Source organism: Haliotis cracherodii, unplaced genomic scaffold (assembly GCF_022045235.1).
Source record: "Haliotis cracherodii isolate W230 unplaced genomic scaffold, xgHalCrac1.p SCAF_10, whole genome shotgun sequence".
NCBI lineage: Eukaryota > Metazoa > Mollusca > Gastropoda > Lepetellida > Haliotidae > Haliotis > Haliotis cracherodii.
The window spans coordinates 12,905,664-12,933,119 of record NW_027266265.1 but is presented as its reverse complement, the minus strand read 5'-3'; the positions used below and the strand labels follow the sequence as shown (position 1 = coordinate 12,933,119).

The 27,456-nt window shown below is 41.3% G+C and overlaps 1 pseudogene; it reads right to left on the bottom strand.

The window, feature by feature from the left end:
* Positions 1-87: 87 nt before the first annotated feature.
* On the bottom strand, positions 88-25,989 carry LOC139454073 (NFX1-type zinc finger-containing protein 1-like; annotated as a pseudogene).
* Positions 25,990-27,456: the final 1,467 nt, after the last annotated feature.

Below are 27,456 nucleotides of genomic sequence, written 5' to 3'. Positions count from 1 at the left end.
GTTTCAACTTTTCAAGTTTAGGGTTAGCTTAATATGTTTTGAAAACAACAACGCAGTCATTTTATTTTGTTTAATGATAAACACGATTAAAAGGATACAGCACTGTGAGTCTAACTGATAACGTTTCAGCAACAACTTGTTGCACACAAACAGGGGAAAGTGGAACCGATTACACACATAGATTAAACAATGAGTGAGTGAGTGAGTTAAAGTTTAACGTCACATCGGCAATATTTCAGCCATATCGTGACGATAGATTAAACAAAATGTATGAGTAACTTTTAAGAAGGAACATGCCTATAATACCAATTTAAGAAGAATCTAGTTCTTCATCGTCAGTCATGGTTTTACATATATTTGCAATTCTTTTGACTTAAGCAGGAATTGTTTTTGGTCCGGTGTTATACAGAAACAACATTATTATGATGCACGTATAAAATTGTAATACATTACACAGCATTAATAACAATAATAAGATATTAAAAATGGGTAAAATAAAAAACAATACCAATTTGTCTATAATTGGTACTTATCACCCTGATTCATAATTTATTATTACTTTTGTGATGACAATCTTTGTGAAGCTCCTGTCAATATATTGACAGGATCCTTGTCTACGAGGTACTTCAATTCAGTTATGATACGAAGGAACAGAAACAGACTCAAGTGATGCTTTGTTTTGAAGGGTCACATGGCTTACAGTTGTGTAATGTAAGATCTGATTGTTCACACAATATTTACAACATGGTTTCAAGCAAACATATTTTGTCATGTAGAATACTCTTTGACACTATTTTCTGGTAAATCACAACTAATTCTGCAGGGTTTACTTATATCGAACAACATGCTTATAATAAATATACAACACCTGTGATAGTTAGAAATCCCTAATACGAAATATTAACCAATAAGCGAAAAAGAAACAGAAACATGTTACTAACAGTTATATTCCAATATAAAATATGTAGAGATGAAGAAAGCGTTTTGTCTTCGGGGATGTATGTACAAAATATGCACAGCAGCTTATTTACCAACTGCTACTATCCATTCCATGCACTACACCTAAATAAATATGAATTTGAGCTATATTTCAAACGTGAATATATTACGTCAACACCAGAGAACAATCAGCCTCCATTATCTGCTGAAACAGATTTAACTAGGTGTAAAAGGCAAAATAATGGTAAAAGGAATGTTAAACATCTTTGAACTCAACTCAAACATGCAGAACAACGTTGTTGGCTGATGTCACGAGCAAGAGTTGGAGCTTTTCATTGATAGCAATTTCGTTATTGTTTATCGTGATATTTGAGGGACAATTTCTTGCACCTTCATCAGGTCATGTTTTTAACCATACAAACGTTCCTGCTTTCATGTCAAACTTGTAATGTAGTTTATTGTTTAACCCCGTAATATTCCATCTATATGACGGCGGTCTGGAAATAATCGAGTCTGGACAAAACAATTCAGTGATTAATGTCAATTAACGCAATTTGGATCGATGACAGGCATCAACCAAGTCAGAGAGCCTGACCACCCGAACTCGTTAGTCTGCGCTACGACAAGCATGGGTTGCTGAAGACCTATTCTAACTCGTATTTTCACGAGGGTAAAAAACTAATAAAGTGACAATTTACAATCAACAACTACATGGTCGTCCTTAAACGATGCGCTACATCTGGACTCTTTGAAACATTATGTTTGGTCACAAACACCTTTGAAATCCCATTTAGTAGAATGGCAATGCATACGATAATTATGTCCACATTTTAGTTTTACATTGACGATTTGTTCACACTTTTCCATGCAGCCATTTCATGTACAGTCTCCACAAACCCCTCTGCATGAATGGCCACAGGAAAGATGTCGTGCACAAGGCTTCATGCACTTCATCTGTAAAGTTGACTTGTGGCATTCACTTTCAATAACATGTCCACACGGAAGTGTCTCTTTCGTTGTAACAGCACACTTCTTGACATGACCCCAAAGACTGCATTGGTTACAGTTTTGCATGCACTTGTGTCCACAAGTCAGATCTTGCTCGCATTTATGAGAGCATTTGTAGTTTTTCTTTGAGTCTCGGCAATGCATACGATAATTATGTCCACATTTTAGTTTTACATTGACGATTTGTTCACACTTTTCCATGCAGCCATTTCGTGTACAGTCTCCACAAACCCCTCTGCATGAATGGCCACAGGAAAGATGCCGTGCACAGGGCTGGATGCATTTCATGTGGCCACAAATACATTCTCCACAAATACCAGCGCATTTGTGCCTACATGACAGAACCACCATGCACAATTTGCTACACTTCCAAAGTGAAGGATCTGAGTCACACTGCATTTCTTTTGTATGACCACATATAGGTATTGTCTTTCTTACCATGTAAGTGCATTTACAATTTTGAAAGCATCTCTTCAAACATCTTTGTCCACATTTGTCACATAGCCTTTTGCATGGTTTCTGACATTTATGCTCTCTATGTTCCATGTCATTTACATGACAAATTTCATCACATGTGTGACCGCACATGAGACTGACACCACAACTCTTTGTGCATCCGCCTCTGGGAGCCTTGTCAAAGTCACTAGCAGATGAGACTGACACTGTTATCTCCGGGTGGTTCCTGCACCTCAGAAGCAGAACTGGACCAATGGAGTTTGTTGATCGTAGCGTCTGTACAATACTGGCCCACAGTGGGCTTTTCTCTGCAAATAGAGTAAAATCCCCAAAAGCAAACATTCCTTCCTTTGCTCGTGAGAGTGCAACACAAATCCTATTGTCTATACTCAAGAATCCAACAGATCCTTCTTCATTGCTGCGGACAAATGACAAAAGGATAATCTTGCATTCTTCTCCTTGAAAATTGTCAACAGAAGTCAAACGCACATCTAGGAAGAGGTCATTCTCCTTTCCCATGAGTCTCTTGATTAATGAAATTTGTCCTGTGTAAGCAGCAAGTATTGTTATGTCTGATGCTTCATAGCCCTGGAGCAGAAAGTACTTGCACAAGGCTATGATGAAAGATGCTTCATGCTCATTTGACTTACTCATAGTCTCATTCAGATGGTGTTCCCTGTGCTGGTGGGAAAGGAAAAACACGTTCTTGTCAACACCACGTATAGAGTTAAAGTTTGTAACTGAGGTATGGTCCTTCAATGTTGGGTAAATGTGTTTCATAAGGACAGATATCTCCGGTCTCATTCTGTGTTGGAATTCTAAAGTCACATGATGTAACCCATTCTTCACCAACCTTTCAAACAGTGATATGTCAAGATTGTATTTCCTCGCCAGTTCATAGACTGTAGGGTTTGGTCTCAGTTGTTGGTGGTCTCCTATGAGAATGAGGTGTTGGCACTCAGGGTTGAGGGCAGTGATTATGTGGGACTCCAGGACTTCAGCAGCCTCCTCTACTACGACAATACGAGGAGCTACAGCTTCAAGAAGAGCTACATGTTTAGCAGCTCCTGTAGTTGTCATTCCAATGATGTCTGCTTGAGAGAGAATATCTTTATCCTCTTCCCTCAAGACTTCCTTCCGCCTCTTTGCTAACTGTCTGTATTCCTGTTCTTTATCTTTGATGGATGATTTGCAATACAGCTGATACCTTGTCACCCATGTCTTGTACAGTGATTCCCGGTCATTCATATTGAGATCCCACACATCTCTGCATTGCAATATTTGTTCATTGATGGGTTGTGCTTCCATTAAAATTTTCTCTAGTCGTTTCTTCTGCTTTCGTTTGTGTGCAGATTGAACTTGTTCATCGGCACTCTGGTTTCCTTCATGTAATTTGGTGTAATGTAGCGATTGAAAACTCAGAGCCAAGTTATTTGTGGCCTTTGACATCTGAACTGATGGCCGACATGATCGCTGTGAAACGACATCATCAAGAACTCTCTGTCCGGTAATGATAGCTGCTGTTTCATCTGCCTTTGAGAGTCCTGAATTGATTTCATCCAGTTCTTCAATGGCATCATAGAGTTCATCTTCATCGACAGCGACAAGTGGTGTAGCTCGAAGCCATACTTTGATTGAGTATTCCTCGTGGTGTTCAGAGTATGTGTCCTTGATAAGCTTATATACAGGCCTTGGAACAAACTGCTGTAAAAGAGCATCTGGAAGTACGGAGATCATTGCCTGTTTGAGCTGATAGGTCAACTTTTGAAGAATGAAATGGCCGCCTCTATTGGTCATAGTTCCATCTTGACACTGTGTCTCTATTTTTTCTTTTTCCCGATTGACATTAAATCTAAACTGTCCAAGCCATAATTTGTACATATGAGCTCTCTCAACAAATGGCATTGACAGAATCTGACGATCATCGAAAAAAACCTCTTTGATGGGTCCTTGATATCTGACATAATCCAGAATTGCTTTTGTCCAACAATCTATGAGTCGTTGCAATTTTTTTTCAGCTCCAGTACTAGCTGGCGGGTCTCTGAACTCAAGCCATGTTAAAATGGCTGATTGTCTACCCATTCTGAACTTTTTTAGAAGGCTTCTAAAGTGATTAAGTTCCATATGTGGCCTCAATACATCTTCACGAAGAACACCAAGCATGCTTGTCTCGATGCTACAGCCTACCTCTTCAATTGTGTTTTTGATAGCAGCCATTTGGTTTTTACATTCCAAAAAATTGTCATGAACAATCCTTCTCATCTTTTTCTTTCTCCTTCTGTCACTGCGTAGTTCTTTCAGGTTGTAAGGTTCAAGAATTTTGCTACTGCTTCGCCCTCCAACTCGAATGATACCATATGGATGGAACTTGTGAATTCCTTCAAGGAATTGATCCAGAGCATGGTTTGTGTAACAGACAACAAGGATCCCATTGCTGGACCCTGGATATGACCACTGAGCTTTGTTCTCCAAGAGAACTTCCATGATCTTCAGGCCCACATATGTCTTGCCTGTGCCTGGTGGGCCTTGAATGATGGCAAGTTCCTTCGTAAGAGCTCTCTTCACTGCCTGTAGCTGAACCTCATTGAGATCATAAACCTTCAGTGGTGGCCATTTTCTTGTGTCTAGTAATGGTACTGATGAAAGATATGCCCTGTCCATGTATCCTCCAAGAGCAGTCATATTGTATCGCACACTATGATCTATATATTCCGGTTCTTGGATGTTTGTTTCACAGTCAACAAGATACTGTTGGAATGGAAGGGAGTCTTCGATCTGTTGCAGTTTTGAAAGGACATGTCTATAGGCTTCAAAGTAAGCTGGTGTTTCAGCCATAATGAATGTGTCAGTTGGAGATATGTTGAGTACAATGTCAAAATCTTGCTCAAACCTAACCTCTATGTTCCCTTTCAATAAATCGTGAACAGTTCTGTTTGTTACAGTTGCAAAGAGCATCGTCTCAAAGTTGTCTTTTGAAAGACAAACCAGAGAACCATAGATCAACCTTTTTGTTGACTGCCATCGAATTCTTCCAACACGAGAAACATCAAATGTCAACCGTGTGTCAACGTCATCAGAGCAAATCGAGCGGATTATGTGTACATTGTGATACAACCATGTATCTGCAACCTTGTTTGGAACTTGGTCCAATTTGCATTGCTGGTATGCAAGTATACCTTTCCTCAATGGTTGGATGTAATCCTCCCTTAATAACCGGAACTGAACATCAAGGTAAGTGTCTAAGTTAGAGTAGGCTCCCTTGTCTTTGTTCTCCCTCAGGAATGGCTTCTCATCTGCCAGCAACTCCTGGGGGCTGGGAAACATATCTAGATCCCTGTAGTTGTCCGGTGGTTCTTCATCCTCTCTTTCAAAACCATACTGTATGTGCTGAATGCATGTCTCCTCCAAATCTGCTCTATATGCTTCAAGTTCAGGGTTATCATGGATCAAACCGCTATCATGGAACACATCCCCAATACATTGTAAAGCAACAATGCATTCCTCTGCATACCTTGGGAGTTTCTTCAGTATTTCCTGACATATAACGCACACATTGTCACAATTGTATTCAATCTCAGAGTATGTTCGGAGCTGTTCGATAAACCTTACAAGATGGGTTTCCAAAAAACCAGATGTGCATAGCATCTTCAGAACCTTTTTCAGGCCTTCTTTGTGATGCGTACTGGTTATTTTGATTACCACATCAAGTATAAGACAGACTTCATCCATGTGCATAAAAGAACTATGTAACATTGACTCAAAACCACTTTTATCACTTGCGAGTTCTAAAGTTATATTTTCAACATTGTCTTCATCTGTGAGATCTCTTAATCGTTCGAACCCAATCTGTCTTCTTTGTCCTCTTCCTCTTACTCTTCCTTGCCCTTGACATCGGTATTCGTCCATGTCATAATAGCCTCTTGTTTGGTGTCTGTAAATATAGATACAAAACGTTTGATGGAGCCTATTGGGTTGTTGTGTGTGTACTATTTTAATATCAGTACATTACAGAAATGTGTTGTTATGGCCTATTGTCATCTATCTTAATAGTGATATTTGATAAACGTTCCCATTACAACATTACTTTTGCATCAGTATCCATCACATGAAGATCCAAGCTAGAAAAGGTCTTCAGCAACCCATTCTTGCTGTAAAAGGCAGCGATGCTTGTCGTAAAAGGTTACTAATAGGATCGGGTGGTCGGTCTCGCTGACTTGGTTGATGCATGTCATCATATCTCAATTGCGTGGATCAATGCTCATGACGTCAATCACTGGATTGCCCAGTCCAGACTCGATTATTTACAGACCGCTGCGGCGTTAAACAACAAACCAACCAACCAATCATGGTACATTTCAGGTGCAAGACAGATATTGCTGAATCTGGTTCCTTTGGATGATGTTTCTGCATTCACAGAAATTATGAATTCAGTCTTGGTAATGGTGAAAGGCCTCACCGACTCAATAGGATCATCCCTTTTAGATACATATTTTATGAGAACCAGATCTAAACTGCTACAGGACACATCTATGTTTCAAATGGTTGACTATGCAGATTTTGAGTTCAACACTGGAATAGTTATAAACAACAGGTATCCACATGTTTGATAATGTAGAATACCAATGTTTCTGACAGGAACCTTTTAGTCTATGTGAGATCTAAATGATAACCATCTGATAAAATAAACCATCTGTTCTTGCAAAAAACAGTTCTGAAACCATAGACTTGTAGTATATGCTTAATCCTAGATGCCCACATCACCAACACCAGTTTTTTTTACCATTTGTATAAGCATATCAAAACATTTTTTGACAGACAGATCAGTTGATATTTTCAGTTTCAAAGAGGACTTAATCCCTAAACAATTAAAATTATGTCCGTCTTCCACCATTTTTCAAAAGTATTACTTTCGTTAAACCTCAAACAATTCTAAATCAAAGTGCCAAAAAACATGTTTATAATCCTTTCGGACAACAAGCATCTTCATTAAATTGTTTGATAGGCATTAGAAGTTGACGGATGACAAGATAGACACAATGTTTTATGGATAACAACTTCTTTAATACTGTAAAAGGCGACGTTTCGGTATAGATCCTTATACCGTTGTCAAGCAAGACTGAATGAGGGACATAGTGCAGAATATTTATAGCAAGTGGATGGTAACAATAGAGGATTAACAGTAACAACAAGGGCATACATGAGTGGGATAACATAGGTAGGTGTGACAACAAAGGGATTATGCTATCACAACACGATGGGCAGAAAACACATAGCTAGAAGCCAATAGGGGCATGAAGCCAATAAACAGGTGATTATTGGTTGATGAGTTCATAGTAGGCGGATGGGATGAAATAGCCTTGATCTCTGTTGATTGATGGTTTGTGGCGGCGAATATGGACTGCTTCTGTTAGTTTTCTTTTGGTGAAGTCATGGAGGTTGTTGGCGAGGATTTGGACGTTGTCCCAGTTGATGATGTGATTGGGACAGTTGATGATATGGTCCGAGATGGCTGATTTGCTGTCGGATTTGGTGGTGGAGGTTTTATGCTCTTTGATTCTGGTGTTGATTGGGCGGGATGTTTCACCTACGTAAGATTGCCCACAGTTGCAGTCAATTTTGTAGACTACACCTTTAGCCTCTTGGGGTTTAGATGTGTTCCTGCCGTTGGCTCTTAGCAGGGTGTTGAGGGAGTTGGAGCTGGTGAAGTGGGTGTCGATGTTGGCTTGCTGTTTGAGGAGGCGGCTGATGATGTGGGAGGCTTTTCCTATGAACGGGAGGGCGATGCGGAAGGGCGCTGATTCGGGTTTAAGGGTTACAGGTCTGGGTGTGGGATTGAGTACAGAGGCGATGATTTTGTCGACTAGTTTGGCTGGATAATTGTTGAGGTGGGTGAAGACTTGGCGGAGGTGAGCGATCTCAGGTTTGGGGTCAGCAGAGGAAAGGTTGATGGCACGTTTGGTAAGGGTGGAGATGATGCCAGTCTTGGTTCTAAGAGGGTGGTTTGAGTTGAAGTGGATATACTGGTCGGTATGGGTGGGCTTCCGGTAGACACTGGTTTGGATTCTGTTAGCTGAGTTTCTACAGACGAGGACATCTAGGAAGGGTAGTTGGTTGTCCTTTTCTGTTTCGATGGTGAACTGTACTCGGGGGTGTTGTTGGTTAAGATGTTGTAGTAACAGGGTTGGGTCTTGGTCTTGTTTGAGGATGACAAAGGTGTCGTCAACTTTCCTGTACCAGCAAATAGGTTGGATCAGTGATGTTGTGAGGGCTTGCTGTTCGAAGTGGGTCATGTAGATTTCAGTAAGGATAGGAGACAGTGGGGATCCCATGGGTAGGCCGTGTATCTGTTGATAATACTCGTCGCCCCAGGTGAAGTATGAAAGTATGAAAAGTGAAAAGGTCTACTACATCGTAACTGATGATTTGATCTGGATTGGTGATGTTCTTGAGTTTGGAGCAGAAGTCCGTGGAGTCAGAGATGAAGGAGTCGGCTGTTTTTCCTAAGGGGGCAAGGATCCTGGTTAGTGAACAACATCCTCCAAGATCCCACCACCTACTCCAAGATCAAGAAGGACCCAACCGCCAAACTCCTCCGCCAACATAAAACCCTCCTCAAACAACTTAAAGACAACTTTGAAATTACCCAAGCTCTTCACCACCAACTCTCCATCAACCACCCCCAGCCACCCTATGCCAGAGCCACCATCAAAATCCACAAGAACCCTCCTAAAGCCCGTCTACTTGTGTGCTCCCGAGATACTGTCTTCTACAAAACGGCCCAACACCTAACCAGGATCCTTGCCCCCTTAGGAAAAACAGCCGACTCCTTCATCTCTGACTCCAAATCAGCCATCTCGGACCATATCATCAACTGTCCCAATCACATCATCAACTGGGACAACGTCCAAATCCTCGCCAACAACCTCCATGACTTCACCAAAAGAAAACTAACAGAAGCAGTCCATATTCGCCGCCACAAGCCATCAATCAACAGAGATCAAGGCTATTTCATCCCATCCGCCTACTATGAACTCATCAACCAATAATCACCTGTTTATTGGCTTCATGCCCCTATTGGCTTCTAGCTATGTGTTTTCTGCCCATCGTGTTGTGATAGCATAATCCCTTTGTTGTCACACCTACCTATGTTATCCCACTCATGTATGCCCTTGTTGTTACTGTTAATCCTCTATTGTTACCATCCACTTGCTATATATATTCTGCACTATGTCCCTCATTCAGTCTTGCTTGACAACGGTATAAGGATCTATACCGAAACGTCGCCTTTTACAGTATTAAAGAAGTTGTTATCCATAAAAAATTGTGTCTATCTAAGCATCTTCATCTTTATCACCAACTAAAAGGAGAAATAACTGTACAAGTTTAGAATGAAGTTGAATTCCTTATACGGGGCAAGCTTCGATTGCAAATGCTAATTCAATAATAATAATGTTCTAAGCCAAAGTACGAAAGATATTTTGTACACCTTCAACAGTTTGCATGTATTAAGTACAATACACAACTAGGCAGCATGTTTCTGCAGGCTTCAACATGGCTAATTATTCTCTGTTGAAGAAAATGGACAAAATTGGCTTTCACGCTGTCATCAAGTATCTCCAAATGAACCCCAACAAACATCCATGCGTCATGATGTTAACTTCAGGGGATAATGCGCCTTTCTTTTCCACTGTTATATGGTGGGCAGCGGAGTTCAAGAGAGGAAGGGTGATCCAGGAGCTAAAAAGGTCTGAGCTGAAAAGGACTACCCAAGTTCCAAGATTTCTGACATGTTTCAGGTTCATCATTACTTTTTGCGTTTTGAGGCAGGTCCAGCTCATTTTGTTGAAAAAGGAAGAGCCACTGGCTAAGCAACATTCAAAGCAGTGGAAACATCTAACATTCTGCCTTACCTTCTTCTTCCTCTTCGAGATCCTCCGCCTCCTTGACTCCACCCCCATGCACCTTTTTGATGTCTGTAACATCAAAAGATTGATGTGATTAATCCTTTCATTTGTATATGTTAAATGCGAATTATGTTTGCATTATGTGTTGGAACTTCACCTGTCCTTTTATGATTTCCTCCGTTTGTATTAAGCACCAGTATGTCATTGTGTGAGATCTCTATACACATTCGCTATAACTCCTCCAGATACCGTGTCTATGTTGCTTTCTGAAGTAGTGTCTGAAGTTTTACTGAGAAAACAATATGTAAAAAGCTGGACTTCCTCATCTATGTGAAATTAAGGGAAAAGACATTTATGTTTGAAGTTGGCATCCCCATTTACACAAATAGTGCCCCCCATCTTGCTGACAAAGCTAAACATGTGTTCATCAAGGCAACAATTTTTAAGGCCTCAGAGAAGGTTTCAAAACCTTTTATGATAGACATGTGGAGGTCATTTCCAAATTAACATGTCAGTGTTAAAAATGGTGAAAGATGAAATTCCCCCTTTTGACATGGACCAAATTCATGAACATGCTCATGATATAGTCAGAACTTAACAATGGACTCAAAGATTTCTTATGGCAATGGTAAATTATTGTTTCTTGTTCATCTCACGAGGTGCACTTTGAGCCAATTGTTTCATGGCAGGACAGCCTTCCGACCTATGCAAAGGTAAGCTAGGATAAGAATATCTGTTTGATTGGCATTCTCCAACTTTTTGAACAAAAAACTCTGCCATTACGATGAGGTCCCTTCCAGTTCTGGTGGTGTGCGCGCATCCAAGATGGATGGCGGCATGTCCGGTTACGGGAAGCGTGCGCCTCCAAGATGGCAGAACGTCCGGTTCCGGGGAGGAGGCTATAAGAAGCGCACTTAAAATCCTCCTCTTTTATTTTTTTTTCTATTTTTAAAAAAAGTGGTGGTGGTAGCGGTGCTGGTGGTAGCGGTGCTGGTGGTCGTTGGAGGGAGTGGGTGGTGGTAGTGGTTGTAGTGGTGGAGTGTGGCTACCACTTGTGGTGTTCCACCGAAGGATCGTTGTGGGATGCCCATCTTCTCAGCCGTATGCTGCATTGGAAACAGTACACACCATCGGAACCCTGTGTGTACACAAAGCCCGCATTGGTCATCTCTTCAGCAGTCTGATTCATTTGCGTCGGCCATGCCTCAAACAAAGCGAGCCTTCTTTCAAATTGTAGATAATAGGCTGATGGTGTGTTACTGAGCGGTGACATCCCATCACAAGCATTCGTACTCTTACTCCAACATCCATAAGCATCTGCACTATCAGTCACCACGTCTCCCTCACACAGCTCTGCTATAGCGATGCGATGATGATGATTTTCTTTTTCACAAGTGACACTGACCCACTCGAATGGTTGCTCTCCTGTTTTATAGGAGAGGGGCCGGATCGAAAATCGCTGCACGTTGATTGGTCCAAAACGAGGCGCACTGACTGGTCTGTTCCAGTGCCTGGCCTGCACCTCGGTTTTCCAAAACGACCCTACCCTTGTGTTTCTTTTCCTCAGTTCGGGTGCTGTCTTCTGATTGGTGAGTGTTTCTTCTGATTGGTCAAAAAAGCCAACCCTCTGATAGGTCAGGTTTCGATCCTGTTTTGGGGAAGGTTTTGGAAATCAAGGAGATCAGACGTTCATCAGGCACTCATCACCATCATGATGAGCAAGCAGAATGATGCGTACCGTTTGGAGAGGAAAGACACGACACGATCAAGACGGTTAAGAACCTTTTACCATACGTATCGTTTGACATTCGACCCAGACTTCTTGGAAACCGTACCACCAGACTGCAAGCATTTTTAAAATGTGAAAATGGGGTTGTACGGATCAAGAATGAAGATCAATCCTGTTTTGCAAGGGCCCTTGTGGTGGCACACCAATATGCCCAGAAGCCCAACCCTCTGACCCAAGAATGGGAAACCCAGAGAAAGAGACTGACGAGAACAGATCGAGGTGGTGATGTTCAAGGCATACAGGCACAGGACTTGTTTCGGCGCCTTGTCATTCCTGAAGGTCCGTGTCGGGGCCTGGACGACCAAGCACGCGTGGGACGCACCTTGGTCCACATCAATTATCAACTGAAAGTCTACAGTCAAGAGGTGGACCAGAGACTGATGTACAAGTGTGATGAGGCTCCACCCAACGCCACCATGTTACATTTATTCCATCATGATCACCACTATGATGTGATCACTTCCATGCCAGCTTTTTATGCGTCTAAACATTACTGCGAACCACCGTTACGATCATCCCGAAAAACATTCCTGCACCAAGCAATACCACTGCCACCATTGCCTCCACTCCAGCTATTGTGGGCCCAAGGAAGAGCACGGGATTCCTTGCTTGACATGTCAACGCTGGTTCCCAAATCAACAGTGTTACACCCAACATCTTCACTCAACGTCAGAGGGAAAACCCAGAGCCTGTCAATCGATTCACAGGTGCCTGACCTGTTTTCAGTTGGTTTGCGTCTCGGAGATCCCCAAGGCTCAACACGAGTGCTCAGATGAAGAACGTCACTGCTTAGTGTGTTGTGAAGCCATGACCCCAGGCCATCGCTGTTACATGACTCCCCTCCGTGAAGCCCACGATGAAGAGGAGGGCTAGGAAGAAGGGGAGGAAGAGGAGGAGGAGGGGGAAGAGGAAGAAGGCTACAGCCCAAACCGACAAGACAACATCAAATACGTCTTTTATGATTTTGAATGCATGCAAGACACGGGGGAGCACATCCCACCACGCGATGTGATGTGTGTGTCTGGCCGAAAAACCCAAGAAGAAGAAGAACCAAGAGGAGGTGGAGGGCAGCACATGCAAAAGGAAACAGGATGGAACCCTCTCAATTCATTCACCAACAAAACGTCAGTGACGTCCATCACCCCAGGAGGAGGAGGTGGAGGGGAAGGGAGAGGATGCAATCGAGGTGGATGCGCCCACCCTCGTGGAGTAGGAGGAGAAGGAGACGAAGAAGACAAAGACGAAGAAGAAGAACACCACCATCCAGAAGCAGGAGCTCATTTATGTGATGGCACATAACGCGCGATCCTATGATCTACACTTGATCCTGAAGGGTCTGTACCCACATCTGGTGAAACTCCCCACCAAGATTCGGAATGGACAACAGATTAAACAGGTGACCCTGGGATGATTGTGTTTCGTGGACAGTTTGAATTTCATACCCTACCCGCCGAAAGCATTTCTAAAGACCTTTGGACTGAATGAACTGGAGAAAGGGTATTTTCCACACTTTTTCAATACCGAAGCCAACCAGACCTACAGAGGTCCCTATCCACCAGCCGTCATGTACGATCCCGAGGGCATGTCTCCCACGGAACGCACAGCCTTCCTCCTCTTAGTCTACTGTCAGAGTGATGTCGACATTTTGAGACCTGGATGCGCTGACTTTCAACAGAACGCCATCAGGATGGTTCGCATGGATCCCTTTGTAGAGGTGATGACAGCCGCTGCGTTCACCATGAAATCGTTCAGAAAACACGATCTGAAACCCGATACCATAGCCATTCTTCCACCTCCAGGCTACCAACCCAAGAGAAACTATTCCGAGGCCTGTATGAACTGGTTAAGTTATCTCATGTAGACTGACCCCGATCGGCACCTCCTGCACTCCAGGAATGGAGGTGAAAAAGAGTTCACGTGTGGAGAGGGTAAACATCGGTACAGTGTGGATGGCTACGATCCAGCGGCAAGCACTATCTACGAATTCCTGGGGTGTTTCTGGCATGGGTGTCAGAAATGTCACAAGACCAAATGTGGAGAACCTCATCCCGTCCTGGGCATGTCGATGGGAGCATGTTATAACGACACCCACTACCGCCTGAGTCTCTTGAAACCATGACCCTGAGCTGAAACGGGGCGTCACCCTGTGGGAATGCGAGTTTAAAAAAAGGCAACAGGAGGACTCTGCTTTCCATGCTTCCTTGCAGGGACACCACTGTATCCACTTACCTGGTCCGCTCAACCCTCGCGACGCCTTCTATGGAAGACGAACCAGTGCCACTCGATTATGCTACGAAGCCCAAGAAGGCGAAACCATCAAATATATCGATACCTGTTCACTTTATCCTTACATTTGTAAGACCGGAGCGTTTCCAACGGGACACCCGACCCTTCTCCATCAACCACCTGTGGACAAGTTGTTTGAGCTGAAAGGACTTATCCAATGTCGTGTCCTACCCCCGAAACGACTCTGCTACCATCTGCTACTACCCTACAGATCGGGTGGTAAACTGCTCTGTCCTTTGTACTGCACGTGTGCCAATACCCGGTTAGACTCACCCTGACGAAGCACACAGACGAAGAGAGGTCTTGGGTATTCACGTACGCCACCGTAGAACTCCATGAAGCCATGAAGAAGTATGGCTACAAGGTGCTTCAGATCTTTGACGTTTGGCATTTCGACACCTTTGCACAGCATGACCCCAACACCCAGCAAGAAGGACTCTTTGACTCCTATATCGACCGTCATTTCAAGGAGAAGCTCGAAGCCAGCGGATACCCCGAGGGATGTACCGATCACGACGCCTACATCCAGGAGATCTATGACAAAGAAGGCATTCGGTTGGACAAGGACTGCATCGAGAAGAACCCGGGACTTTGCACTATTGCCAAGCTCTTTCTTAATTCGCTCTGGGGAATGTTCGGACAACAGTTAGACTATAGTCAGAACGTCTATATGAACGATCCTACACAGTACTTTGCCTTGTGGAGAGATGAACGAAATACCACCGAGGACGTCACCGTCGTAAACGAACACATGGTGGAAGTGACCTATACCCACAAGGAAGAATTCCAAACCCCTCATTCTCATTTCAATGTCGCCATAGCTGCATGGATCACCGCACAAGCACCTGTCAAGTTGTACAAGACCCTTGTCCTGGTGGGTCGCAGGGTCTTGTACTTTGACACGGACAGCATCATTTACATTCATCAACCCCACAACACGAATCCAGAGCTGGGCCATTCGTTGGGTGAGATTACAGACGAACTGGACGGAAACAAGATTTTTGTGTCAGGAGGCCCCAAAAAGTATGGCTATGAGTTAATGAACCCCAGACCCGAAGGAACGAGCAGGACCTGCAAAGTGCGAGGGTTCACCTTGAATTACAGAAACCAACACCTCAAATTTGACACCATGAAAGGACTGATACTGGGACAAAGGCCTGGAAAGGAGGGAAAGAAAATCAGCTTAGATTACCCTCATCAGATCATTCGTAAAGGACCTCGGCACGGGAATGCGCCCTGTAGACACACTCCCCTTTGGGTACAGAGACGACGAGATCATTTTTTTTATTTCATGCGATTGGGATGTCACAAGGGATCGAATTGACATGGATACCTACAGAAAAAAACGGATCGAAATCTGACCAATCACAAGGCTGGGTTTTTGACCAATCAGAGACCACCTTTGCCCTGAGCGACCTTCTGATTGGTCGAAACTAGGTTGTGCTGTCTCTCTCATGCTACAAGCCTGATCCTATGGAAAAGTAACACAAGGGTTGGTCCGTTTTGGAAAACCGAAGTGCAGACGAGGCACCGGAACGAACCAATCGGGGCGCTGCGTGTTTTACCAATCCGGAAGCAAGGTGCTAGTCCCTTTCCACACACTGCATTCTATGAAATGAACCATGTCGTCTCGATACAACTGTATGAAGTGCCAGAGCAACAGTCACAGTTACCTGTTCTGCCCTGAAGTGACATGTACCGACTGCCACACTCAAGGTCTAAAGATAAGCAGTGAAGAAAAGCAGAAGACTCCCCAGGGCCCATGTTGCAACTGTCAAGTCGTGGGTCATTTCGCTGCAGATTGTCCAGATCCCAGTCGAAAGAAGATTCCCCAGGGCCCATGTTACAACTGCCAAGTCATGGGCCATTTCGCTGCAGACTGTCCAGAACCCAGTCGAAAGAAGACTTCAGCAGCGCCGTCGATGTCGACATCAGTGACACAAGTGACACAAGTGCTTCATCTCATAGACGCCACGCATATCGAGATCCGTGCCCTAAAAGAATGCATTGTACAACTCTATGCGGACGTCACACCACGTCTAGGCAAAAGAAAACGGGACAGAAGCCCCTCAACAAAGCACTCTTCAAAGCGCCGACGACGTCATCAGTCTGAGGAAGAGGAGGAAGAAGAAAAAAGAAGAGAGATCATCTGAACAAAGTGACTAACGCATGGCACATGCTGCTCCACTGTTTTTCAAGTTTCCAATCGTTTCCAGTTTCCAGTGTTCCAGTTTTTCTACAGTTCCCTGCCGTTTCCAGTTTCCAGTTTGTTTTCCAACGGCCCATCTCTCCTGAAAGAACGCTTTCATCCATTGCTTTGACGACCCTCTCCACCACCACCACCACCAACAACACCACCCCCTCCCTCCACCACCACCACTTTTTTTTAAAAATAGAAAAAAATGAAAGAGGAGGATTTTATGCCGCCCTCTTGGAGGTGCTCACGCTTCCCGGAACCGGACATCTTGGAGGCGCACGCCACCGGAACCGGACATGACGCTATCTTGGATGCGCGCGCACCACCGGCATCATCTCCACACTGACAAAGCGAGCCATTAACGTCTGCTCCAGTAACCTTGACCTTGACCATGAACTTAAGCATCTGCAGCAAGTCTTCACCAATCTCAACCAGTACCCTACCAAGTCAACAATACTATTTCCACCACACTATCACCTACACAAATTAGCACACTACTTACCGACCAAGCAGGCAACGACACCATCTTAAATATCCTATAACTAATGGCCGTAACCCATGCTCCGACAAGATCCCTACCCATCCAATTCAGTTTGACAAAGTCCAACTTTTCTCAGCCAAACATCAGGACTTCACAAAAACAAAACATTCAAAAGCCATAGAAATACGCCGCCACAAACCTTTGATCAACAGAGATCAAGGGTGTTATAGGCGTTAGCGACCATTTTTTTCCATATGCAACACTATAAGTATGTGGAATAGAGCTAAGTCATCACTGTATATTTTTACCGTGTGTCGCAGGTATGCATGTATAAGGCAGCAAATGCTCAGGATAATATTTTGTCATGAAAGTATAAGCAAGGTAAGTTTATCTGAGGAAAATTATATACTTGGAAAATTACACACTATATTTTTTTATAAGGTGCGTTGAAGTGAAATGGGGTTTAGCGTCGCGTCCAACATTTTTGCACTTATATAGCGACGTGCATGTACGTGTGTGTGTGTGGCTGCGTGTAACACTTCGGGCTAATGCATTTTATAGCGCTAGCCCACTGAGATACCATGTCGCAGTTTAACATGAATACCCCTGTTACGACGTAAATTGTAATAAAAAGGTAAATTGTAATACTTGCAGCAAATTGTAATAATTTTGACGTAAATTGTAATAACAACGTAAATTGTAATAAAAATTGACGTAAATTGTAATAATCTCAACTTGCGGTAAAATGTAATAACTTTTTACGTAAATTGTAATAACCTTATAAGTTTAGTGTCAAAGGCGTTAAATGACTAGAACCTATCCTTGTCAGGGTTGGTACAGGGTTTATCGTACAATCGTCATTAAAGTATGGGTGTGGGGGAGGATTGAGGTGGTTATCGTACATTGTTGTATAATTATATGTATATATAAACGCATTGGAATTTCATTTCTGTGGTTGTCCAGAAGAGGATTAATTACTAGAAAGAACTTAGTTTTCTTATTTATTTGAGAAATACTCTGTGTGTTTTGTACTTAATTGTAATATATCCTATTGACGATTTTCATCATGATTGTTCATATTTAACCTAATGGAATCATATTTCAATTGGTAAAGTAGGTGGTAATGTACACAATGGAATAATTATAACGTAACAAACTTACACAAATATATTGATGTGTAAATGTGGAAAGTCTGACTTTTACTGCCTCAAGCAAATTTATTTATTTTGCAACTGTATATTTGTACATATTTTATGCGGGGAGAGGTTTACTAAGTTGCAAGAACTTGTCCCCAATACAATTCTCAAATTGTTCTGTGAATAATGTATGTTTAAACTAAACTAAACTAGCAAATGGATGACATGTCATTCTGCAGTAGTCTGCTTGCAAGCTGATTTATACATGTTCATATACATAATATCAATTTATTATCATTCAAGTTTCAATTTTTGTAACGTTGTTCGGAGGATGTAAAGGAAATAATGACAATGTCCTGGGCGATGTACATGTAGGTATGTGAACCCACAAGGACTACCTTCATCAATTATTTTACGTGCAGTTTGTGTACATGTCATGTCTGTATTGCTAGAATGACACTCTAGCAACTGTCCATTGCAATAACATTGAGTTACGAGTTACCGAAGAGAGCTCTGTGCAACCGGACCCTGAAATTATGTCGATTTGCATTGGAGGTTTACTTAATTTGATAAGGAGCACATGACCGTTTCCTTGAAACAAACGAGACAATTCAATCGTATTTATACATTATATTTTGACGAAGAATTCAAATACAACAAATGAGTAACAGATCTCCTGTGCAATTTCAAAAGAAAAAAACCAGTCGTCAGCAAATGCAGCATAGATTTCCCATGCATGGGAAAGGAGAATACTTAATACATAACATTATATACAATGTTTTTATTAATATCAAAAGAGGGGCGTGGATATTCTTTACCTACATTGCATATACTATTAGATATTGTGTATTCTCGATCTCTGTGAACTTCCCACAGATAAAGAAATAATAAAAAAAAAATGCTAACCATGTTAACTTATGCAATATTTGTAGCAATGTATGATTAACATATGGATCAGTAATATAACATAAAATATTTCCTTTCCAAGGAAGAAGTATATTTAATGAAGTAAATTAATAAATGTACCTGTCTGGATTCCTTTCATTTGTCATGAAAAACTAACAACAGCTTACTGACAACTTTTGCTGGGATAATAACTCCTTGCCCCAACAACAAACACAGAATCCATCATGATAACGGCACGAAATCATAATTCAAAGCATACACAAATAATATCCGGTATCTTCGGAGAACATACATACATACATACATACATACATACATACATACATACATACATACATACATACATACATACATACATAAACACACACACATACATACATACCTATGTGTGTGTGAGTGTGTGTTTGTACGTATGTGTGTGTGTTAGTGTGTATATGTGTGTTTGTTTGTTTGTTTGTTTGTTTGTGTGTGTGTGTGTGTGTGTGTGTGTGTGTGTGTGTGTGTCTGTGTGTGTGTCTGTGTGTCTGTGTGTGTGTGTGTCTGTGTGTGTGTACTGATGAGGGCATAGTATCGGAGATAAATATAATTTGGTTTCTTAGTTAGTCACTATTCTTTTCATTGGAATGTTAAGAAGGTATGCTATAATTTCGATATTTTATTACAGTGCTTGATGTTAGCTGGAATTATTTTAATCCTCTTAAACCCCCAGAGAAGATTATCTTCAGAGGTAATTTTTGTCCGTATATATGTCACAAATTAGTGATAACTTATGAAAACGTAATTATCTGTTTCGAAAATTATGTACCGCATTATACGTGAGGTACCAAATTTGGTATCAAGGTTGCTTGGCGCAATCCACCAACGATTACCGTGTTTAATGATCTTAGAATACTCTTCGTATAAGGTCAAAGAGAATATTTACGTTAGTGACAAAACCCTTTTCATTATAGATTTTCCATCCTTTCAATTTTGATCAAAACTGATGTTTCAGCAATAATTGATTGCATCAAATTTATTATACATTCTGATGTTCTTTGAAACGCAACAAGATACCGGATTTTATTTGTGTATGCTTTGAATTATGATTTCGTGCCGTTATCATGATGGATTCTGTTTTTGTTGTTGGGGCAAGGAGTTATTATCCCAGCAAAAGTTGTCAGTAAGTTGTTGTTAGTTCTTCATGACAAATGAAAGGAATCCAGACAGGTACATTTATTAATTTACTTCATTAAATATACTTCTTCCTATGAAAGGAAATATTTTATGTTATATTACTGATCCATATGTTAATCATACATTGCTACAAATATTGCATAAGTTAACATGGTTAGCATTTATTTATTATTATTTCTTTATCTGTGGGAAGTTCACAGAGATCGAGAATACACAATATCTAATAGTATATGCAATGTAGGTAAAGAATATCCACGCCCCTCTTTTGATATTAATAAAAACATTGTATATAATGTTATGTATTACGTATTCTCCTTTCCCATGCATGGGAAATATATGCTGCATTTGCAGACGACTGTATAAATACGATTGAATTGTCTCGTTTGTTTCAAGGAAACGGTCATGTGCTCCTTATCAAATTAAGTAAACCTCCAATGCAAATCGACATAATTTCAGGGTCCGGTTGCACAGAGCTCTCTTCGGTAACTCGTAACTCAATGTTATTGCAATGGACTCCTAGCTAAGCTACTATTGGATGATAAATCAATTAACCTATTTGTCGAATAGACGTACCTAATGTAATCCATAATTTTTAACCCGAGGATGGATCTTTCAGTCATAAATTTCGATGTGTACAGTTGCTAGAGTATCATTCTAACAATACAGACATGACACAAACTGCACGTAAAATAATTGATAAAGGTAGTCCTTGCGGGTTCACATACCTACATGTACATCGCCCAGGACATTGTCATTATTTCTTTTACATCCTCCGAGCAATGTTACAAAAATTGAAACTTGAATGATAATAAATTGATATTATGTATATGAACATGTATAAATCAGCTTGCAAGCAGACTACTGCAGAATGACATGTCATCCATTTGCTAGTTTAGTTTAGTTTTAACATACATTATTCACAGAACAATTTGAGAATTGTATTGGGAACAAGTTCTTGCAACTTAGTAAACCTCTCCCCGCATAAAATATGTACAAATATACAGTTGCAAAATAAATAAATTTGCTTCAGTCAGTAAAAGACACATTTACACATCAATATATTTGTGTAAGTTTGTTACGTTATAATTATTCCATTGTGTATATTACTACCTACTTTACCAATTGAAATATGATTCCATTAGGTTAAATATGAACAATTATGATGAAAATCGTCAATAGGATATATTACAATTAAGTACAAAACACACAGAGTATTTCTCAAATAAATAAGAAAACTAAGTTCTTTCTAGTAATTAATCCTCTTCTGGACAACCACAGAAATGAAATTCCAATGCGTTTATATATACATATAATTGTACAACAATGTACGATAACTACCTCAATCCTCCCCCACACCCATACTTTAATGACGATTGTACGATAAACCCTGTACCAACCCTGACAAGGATAGGTTCTAGTCATTTAACGCCTTTGACACTAAACTTATAAGGTTATTACAATTTACGTAAAAAGTTATTACATTTTACCGCAAGTTGAGATTATTACAATTTACGTCAATTTTTTTTACAATTTGCGTATTACAATTTACGTCAAATTTTATTACAATTTACGTTGTTATTACAATGTACGTCAAAATTATTACAATTTGCTGCAAGTATTACAATTTACCTTTTTATTACAATTTACGTCGTAACAACCCCACTCAGACACAGTATACTGACTCTGAACCGACCAGTCCTTGCTAGCCCATTAATGCTGAGCACCAAGCAGGGTAACAACAAGTACCATCCTTTAACGTCTTTTGGTATGACGCGCATGGGCTCGAACCCCCTACCTTCCGCTCTCCGGGCGGGCACTCTATCATACGACCAGGGAGGCGACTTCAGTGACCAATTCATCTGTGCAAACTGGGAATATAACATATCCTATTTTTATAATGCATAATTTCTCCACACGGTACAAACGACGATCAGTGCCGGTTTGGGACACAAATTCACACGTTCAAACTTGAAATATTACAGCCTTGATCTTTTAAATAATGAATAGGTACTGACTGGGACTGCATGTGTGAAAAGGGGTATTCAAACGCGAATTTGTACTGTAACCTATACCTCCCCAGGAGAGTTTCACAAATGCTGCATTAAACTGCTCCACTCGTGCTAGCTTTCACAATCCAAAAATCACAACATGCGATTGTTGAAACGTAATCGGCTTTATATTGCTGCGCTACACAACAAAGATACATATCAAATCACACAATCTCAAAGGGGCATTCATTGAAGGATCTGGGTGTAGGCTACCTTGAGCTGGTGTTAAAGCTGCAGGTGAAAGACGTCTCGGTTTCCAGAGATCAGTGCGCCTTTGTACAAAATGATCTTAACGCTTAGGTCATCGTACCTCTCATACCGTAACACAAACCTACACGCTAAGGTTGCTTGTACAACGTCACCAAGGGTGTTTTCAAGCAAGTGTGTATTCTTTTCTTAACTGAATTGCTGCTACCAAACAACGCCTAACCTTTTTGTTCCTGCCCACCAGCAAATGTAAAATATACAGCCTTATATACTCTTTTATTGTGGTCCCATCGGTAATACACTTGAACCACAATTAACATGACCATAAACGGAGGTAGTGAGAACCGTTTCGTCACCCCTTCTGGTTTGCCTTGCACTGTTATTATCTATTCAATATCCGAACAAAAACTATTTTGACCCCTCTCTCAAGTTTTCAATTGACCTCATTTTTTATTAAGGTTTATTCACCTCCTGCTACTGGTTACTTGAAAAAGTGAGAAGGATTGAAGACAGTGTCTTGTTTGAAACATGACGGGCTGAAGTGAATATTTGCTTGTCAGTTTTAGCTAGCTGTGATCTGGATTCGCTGAACAAGACATTGAAAATAGCAAAATGACGCTATCCAATTGATTTTAATGATCGATCGGCTGTAACGGTGACTGGTCCCTACAACAAAGACGTGATTGTCTAGTTGTCATAGCTACTCTCACTGCTAGTAGTTCAACGAAACTTTACACTATGTACATATAATAATCTATATGTTTATGATTCATATCAGGAATGTGTCAGGAACGCAACGTGGCTCAATTGCCATAATATTCGTAATTGTCGTAAGTTAATACATTTCTTGTTTATACTTGTCACGTTTCGGTTTTCCCTTTACATATAAATGTTGTTGTTTGTTGTTGGTATTATGAAAACCCATGACTGGCCACGAATGATGAAATCTTTCAACCGTGATTGTGACGATAACATCTCGATGTGAAATCGGATATATTGCAAAAATCAATTTTCTATTTTATTTTATTTTATTTCACATTTAGAAGACAGCTGGCAATAATACTGACTCATGATCAGCTACCTTTCAAAGGGGATTTATTCCCAAATCACACGTGTCTCTAAGGCCCGGGGTTCGATCCCCATACCAAAAGACGTTAAAAGATGGTACTTGTTGTTACCCTGTCCGGCGCTCGGCATTAAGGGGCTAAAACAAGGACTGGTCGGCTCGGAGTCAGTATACTGTGTCTGAGTGGGGTATTCATGTTAAACTGCGGCATGGTATTCCAGTGTGCTAGCACCATAAATCGGCATCAGTCCGGACTAGTACAAAGTACTAGTACAGAGTACAAAGTACAGAGTACAAAGTACAGAGTACAAAGTACTAGTACAAAGTACTAGTACAAGTACTAGTACAATTACAAGTACTACTACTAGGACTAGTACTAGTACTAGGACTAGTACACGCGCGCGCGCGCGCACGCACGCATGCACGCACGCACGCACGCACGCACGCACGCACGCACGCACGCACGCACGCACACACACACACATGTTGCTATTTAAGTGCAATAATCTTGGACGCGACGTTAAACCCCATTTCACCTCACCTCTACTCCATGCTATTACATAAATTAGTTTAGTAAGGCATTCTGTATAACCACACGCATTTGTTTGCTTATATCGTCGCGAGTTGACAAAATCTGTGCAGGTGTAACAAGAAAGATAACATTGGTGTTATTGAGAGTTGGCATTTATGTGTTCTCTGTGATTTACATAACCGTGAGGATTAGTTTCATTTTGTCATGATTTGTCCAGTTTATCAAAGTCTTGGAGAACAGTATCACCCGGCCCTGGAATGTTCTTTAGTCCTTTGTAAATCTTATCTCTAATAAAGTCTTTATTCATTATGTGTGCCAACCTGATGTCTTTGCCATATTGCTGTAATACAATGTTCTTCTTTTGTATGGGCCACTCGCCTCACGTACAGAAATAAAGATTTGAACTGAACTGAAACAGTATTTCTTGCTAGTTATTTTCAGAACTCTCAGCATGTTCAATGATCTAAAATGAAATACCAATATGAAATTGAAAAATGTTTTCACCAAAAGTACATGCCAATAAGATTTCAACTTTAAGGGGATATTTACAACTAAAATGACACAGAATATTACTACAGCTATCTCATTTGCCCAGGCTAACATTTTTTACTAGAAAAAAAAGACATTTCGAAAAATTGCATCCGGATGCCTGCCGGATACCTTCAGCATGTTAAATTTTCTTGGTTAGTTTCAAATATATATTTTAGGTGTTTCACACTTAATTGAACAGAATACATCCCCCGAATTGTGACATTTTTTTAAACTCAGAAGGGGTACCCGATGGGGTATCCAGTGCCTGATCATTTGACACCCAGATTGAGGTATCCGGTGCCGGATACCCGGATTCCAGGAGGCATGTCGGATACCACGGATCTGGTACCCGGCAAGGTATCTGCCACCGGATACCCGGATGCGTTTCAATTTTTGGGTAAAACTACATTTCCAGCATTTTTTAGAACAGACTGTATATATCAAAATGTTCCATGCATAATATCTACAACCCCCATCCCTACCCTAACCAACACACAGACACCCCACGCCACTTGTTCCGTGTTCAAATGCGCGTCGTCCTGCAGGCACACAAGAGAGAAAATAACGTCTGCCTGGAAGAAGATCTGAAGATCGTCTCTGGAACTTCTTAGAAATGACGTTTACTTTCTGAATTGAAAGTTTTAACAATGGTTTCCGCGCGCTGTGCAATTAAGGGCGGGCGTTCACTGAATGTTAACAGATTTGTCGCGGTAGTTAGGGTTCAACATTGCAGAAAGGAAACGGCCGATCACAAAATGTACGTGATATTTATAGATGATACGTAAGCCCTACGTTAACAGTCTTGATTAGCTCTTTCCATATAAGGAACGTGACAGGACTTTTCCTAGAAATGCTAAGCGTTATCCACGATACGATATCTACGCATTCATTTACAGAAATGTGTTAATCACTGATGTGCCCAATCCTTTTGTACTTTAGCAATCCTAATGCATCTGTATGATTTGACCTGCATGTAAAAAATCGATATATTTGATACAATGATGTATTTATAAGAGGAGCCTTCCAATAACATACGAGGTAGGTCCAGCCGTTGGGGCTAAATATGCATTCAGACGCCTGATAAACCTGATTTATAGTTGAAATTCATTAGTTTAATTGAACTTTATTAATGCTTTCACTTCCACAGCATTACTGTACATGTCGTAGTGCTGTCCTGGGCTTTACGGCGCAATGGCTGTTTCAATGCCTAACCCTGTTTCTCGTTCAATAATATAATTTACGGTATAAACGATTAACGGCATACTTACGACATCGGAAAAATCCAGGTAATTAGGAAGGCGAGTGCTGCATTTAATATACTGACACCATGTTCCAATGAGTCTGAATGAGCTTCTAAAAAGACGCACGGTCAATTTATACTGCTACTGGTAAAATACGTCACGTATCGAAATGGCTTTTCTGAGAAATGACGTGTCTGGAAATACCAGGGCCCAGTGATCCAAGGCGCTGTAATTCAATGTGCGTGCAAGGATCCGGTGATCATAGATTCGAATATCAAATTCACCCTGGCTATGGCCCTTGACTTGTCAGCACCTTGTGTATGCTTGTCTGTTTGAACAAGGGAAGAAACATTTGTGATCTGTGTCATGTTGCTGGATTATCTAAAATGAATCTGAAACGTCTTGGAACACTGTTCACAGCGGCAATAGATTATGTAGGTCTGGGGTAGAATAGGTCTGCAGCAACCCATGCTTGCGGTAAAAGGCGACTGTGCTTGTCGTAAGAGGCGACTAACGGGATCGGGTGGTCAGACTCGCTGACTTGGTTGATGCATGTCATCGTATCCCGATTGCGCGGATCGATGCTCATGACATCAATCAGTGGCTTGTGTGGTCCAGACTCGATTATTACTCGTCATATAGCTGGAATATTGCTGAGTGCGGCGATAAACAACAAACAAACAAACACAGCGGCGTTGAACTCAAGAGAGTATTAATTACTTTAATATTCTCAGTGAGCGTGCGGAGAGTTCAATGGTTTTTTTTGTAAATAAATTGATTAAACAATCAAACTGTTTCAGTTTATGTTTCCATAAACCTAAAATAAGGTAGGTAACGCCCTCTAACGGTACGTGAGACACTAGTTAAGTAATCACCACGTCATCGAGAAGGATGTTAAACAGTTACGCTTTAATCACCCAATCCTGATCTTGTGGCCCCCATTAGGGCATGCTTTAGGTACTGGGAACCTTTTCTCGTGCCCTGGAATCACAACGATCATGCCACATTTAGAAGAACTAATGAGAGTCTTTGTAGCCACAGAGAGCGTTACTGCTGCTAGCTCGAGCGTCTGCAAGGAGAGCGGAAGGTTGGTGGTACGATCCCCGGCCGCGTCTTATACTACCATTCCACAAAGACCACGAATCCCACGAATTGATAAATTTTAGGATTCGTAGTTGGATCGTAATCAGTTTGTGAAATTCCTAACTGATTCGCATATATTCGTAGTTAGTTCTTACAATTCTTGAGCTATCGAGAATTCGTGGCAAAAGTTTTGAGCTGTTCTAAGTTTTGGCCACGAAGTCCCGATTCAAAAATATCGTAGTTAATTCGTAACAAATTCGTAATGCATTCTTAGGCATCGTAACTGAATCGTAATCGATGCGTAGGCATTCGTAGGTATTCTTAACTCTTTCGGGGATTCGTTAATTCGTGGCTTTACGACGAATAGGCTACGATTCTGTCACGAATCCCACGAATACACGCCGAAGCTGTCTTGAGGGAAAACCCAAAAAATTGTCAAGAATAGTCACGAATTCATTTTTATTCGTACCTGA